Source organism: Octodon degus, unplaced genomic scaffold, assembly GCF_000260255.1.
Source record: "Octodon degus isolate 3935 unplaced genomic scaffold, OctDeg1.0 scaffold00066, whole genome shotgun sequence".
Lineage (NCBI taxonomy): Eukaryota > Metazoa > Chordata > Mammalia > Rodentia > Octodontidae > Octodon > Octodon degus.
Window position 1 is genome coordinate 7,756,152 of NW_004524642.1, and position 3,888 is coordinate 7,760,039.

Sequence of the window (3,888 nt, forward strand, 5' to 3'; positions counted from 1 at the left end):
ATTAATATACAATGACAGAAATATGTATTTGCCAATTAGTGAAGAGATAGAATAGAAATATTGAAAAAGTCATGAGACAAACAAAACCAAGTTTAAACTGACAAAAATCTTAATTTTAGACTGGTTATGGAAGCATGCATCTATAATCTCAGCTCTAGGGAGGCTGAAAACAGGAGGCTTTCTATGAGTTGATCCGTGTAGTGAGACCCTGTATTTACACTCTGCACTAAATAAAAAAAAATACTGGCTTAATTTGGAATATGCTGTCTCATGGTTGCACTACAAAAATATATGCAAAGGAAGAAGATTTCAGAGAAGGGAAAGCTGACAATAAACTAGATTCAAAAAGAAGTGAGGTCCTGTTAATGAGCCAACAGATTCAGGACCACACAGAACCACCTCTTCTGATATTCCTTAACTGTGCAACTTTCTGTTCTCCTGAAATCATCAATAAGGTAACATCTTCTGGTTTTTGTCACATACTGAGTTGCTTTCAAACTAGCTGAACTCACAAACATGTGCTCACCTAAACTATTTTATTAATGCCTGGACCTTCGAATGCATTTGACTATAATAAACATTCCCAGATTATGGAGCACATCGGTGTCAGCCTGACTATATATCCACACACTTAATACATGAAGTGAATATGTGTTTCAGGTACAATTGTGTTATTTTTCCCATTATCCTTTTTCTGGTTTGAAATTTAAAATCAAAGACAAAATAGTTCTTAGTACAGTTCTATAAAATCCTGATGTTCTGATCTTATATTTCCCATGCAGTATTTTCCCCTTTTAGTTTCATTAATATTTTATTGCCCCGAATGACAGGATCTTTAAATAAGATAGGACGTTATGTACTATAAAAATTCTAGCAATAATTCTTAACTATCAGACATACAGCATTTCAAACACCCTAGCTTTTTTCCACTCTGGTTAGGATGACTTACACCTAAAGTACGAAATTTAGAATTTGAGATGATCTCCTGAAAAAGACATCTGAGATCCCCAAGAGACTGACTAATTTGAGCGACTTTGAAAAGGCAGTCACTACATTTCCTTTTGACTTGGGAGCCGCCACAGCATTCTGCCTTTGGCAATCTTCGTGCTGTGGTGGAGGATGGCTTAAGAGAGCAGCACTTCGGGCTTCAGAATCAAGTTTGCTCCTACTAAAGAAGCTTCTTGCATTCTTCAGTGACAGCTGGGTTTACCTTCTACAACTGAGCGCTATCAGAATAAATTACATTTATTTATATGTTAACTTCCTATGTGTGCCTCAAATGGCTTGCTATTTTATCAAGTTGGAAAGTCACCTGCTTAAAATTAGAGAAGTGGAGGAGGGATGAGATACGCACTTTAAAGCGGACTGAGTTGCACCACTATTGTAATTTGACAGAATAAGCTTACTCACTAAAGAAAACTAATTCCTCTTTGGAAAACTTCATAGGCCATTGTTTATAACCTATTTTTTTCTTTCTAAAGGGTTGTGAAATATAAATATGTGTGTTTTATTCCATTAGTGCTTAATATGTTTTATTCTTATGACACATTGAAATGTTGGCTCTTGACAGCTTTTATTTGAGTTTTGCCTTTCTTAATAACATTTTGTAAAAGTGCACGTTAAATTAAAATCATAAATGTAAGATAGAAGTTGCACCATAACATTGAAACTTCATGGAGTCCCATTATTTAGTATTGCAGACCTCTGAGCTAAGGAATGACTTCCCTATCTAAATTTCTTTTAAAAGAAGATAAAGTAAGATAAAATAGGAGTTTTTAATGGCATTTTAAGTATTATTAGAATTATTTCAAGTAGTCAGCTGCACAAAATTAACAGAATGCTTAATTTAAGTTGAATGATGTAATATATTTCTAAGTTTTTCATTTTGTAATTTAAAATAAAAGCAAGTACACCTATTAATTGCTATTTTTTCATGTTAAATATGTTTCCAAAGAGGTAGAATAATTTGTAAATTGCAAATTATTTTAGGCAACTATTCACATAGGTCAGACATACTGAATGTTAATGTAGCTTGCAAAGTATTCCTTACTTAATTTACCTACCAGAGGCTTTAAAGTTTAAATGTAAATTTTTCAGAATATCACTTAAATATTTTAATCACCAGGAGTCATGTTTGTATAAATTGTCATGTAATGAAGGCCATTCGTATTGGGTTCATTTAACAAAATATTGAATATATTTAGATTGACAATAAAACGATTCACTTTAGTTGCTATGTTAATGTATTTATTATAGAATCAATTAATAACTTTATTCTAATGTTTCTGTTTTAATGTTTAGATCTTTAATCCATTTTGACTTTACCTTAGTGCATGGGTCAAGTTTGAGTTTTCGGCATGTAGAGAGCCAGTTTTTCCAGCACCATTTGTTACAGAGGTTATCTTGCTTCCAGTGAGTATGTTTGGCACCTTTGTCAAAGATAAGGTGGCTGAGTGTGTTCGTAGAGGCTTCTGCATCTTCTAATCTGTTTCATTGATCCTCAGGCCTATTTTGTTGCCAATAGCATGCTGATTTTATCACAGTTGCTTCGTAATATAATTTCAAGTCAAGAAATGTAATGCCTCCTGCCTTGTCTTTGTCGGCCAGGATTGCCTTTGGTATTCTAGGTCTTTTCTGGTTCCAAATAAATTTTAGGAACAATTTTTCTAGGTCTGTGAGGTATGTTGGTGGTAGTTTGATAGGAAATGAATTAAATATGTACAACAATTTTGGGAGTATTGCCATCTTCACAAATTGGTTCTTCCTATCCAGGAGCAAAACTACTGGACTATATTGGATTATTTTGCTGAATTCATGCACTTACAATATTTAAATGGCAATGGAATACCCATCTCCATCTAAAACTAAATAAAAAAGGGGATACAAATGAAGGACAATTTTTTATCTGTATATACAGAATTAGGATTAGCTATACAGCTACTTTCTCTTAATTAAATAAGAAGGCAGATTTGTACTAATAGTGTTTGTGGACAGGATATCATGTCTATATCTTGTACTATAAAATCACTACAAAGACAAAAATATGCAATAGATTAAAATTTAATCTGTCCTACTAATTTGTTTTGAACTTGTCTCACTGCTATTTGTTTTTCAATAAAATTAATAACAAATAAAATTTAACATAAAAACATTTATTCTACATACCTACATGTACATATACATATATTCTTCATGCTTTTATAGTAAAGGGTTAAATCAGTTGTCTGGAAAAATGTAGAATTAAAGTAAGCCTTAAAGCGTGAAATGAAAATCAATAATTAAACAGATTATTAAAGTAAGAAAAGAAAAGAAGAAATAAAAAGACTTGCTTATTATGCTTATGGTAGCTATCAAATAAATATCATCATAGTTTATGTTACGCTTACCTTGAAATATACTTGAAAACAAAAGTAGAATGCTGTGGAATTAAAAGTAATTCAAATCCAATTCTAGGTTTTTACAAGCAAATGTAATTATAAGGGATACTTTATTGACTTTCTTACATAAACTAAGTAACTCCTCATGGCTTTATTGCCCAGGCTTGCCTTCCAATAAATATAACCTACTTCCACAGTAAATAAGGCATATATGTGTATGAATAATGTTTGTGCTATTTTGTGTAGGGAAAAAGGTTTAAAAAAATTTATTCTGGTACCAACCCCAAAAATAGTTTTCACAACAGAATTGTCAATAATTTTCGAGAACTTTCCTGAAAACTAACAGTAAATGAAATCACTATACAGTATATTATAAGTTACCTAAATCTTTCAAGCGTTGTGCTTTCACCAAACAGTGACAATGATGTGTGGACACTGTAAAAATATCCTCCTTTTTCTACTGCTGACACACAAAATGTTTGCTTGATTCTTTTTTCAGCAATCCTGTCTT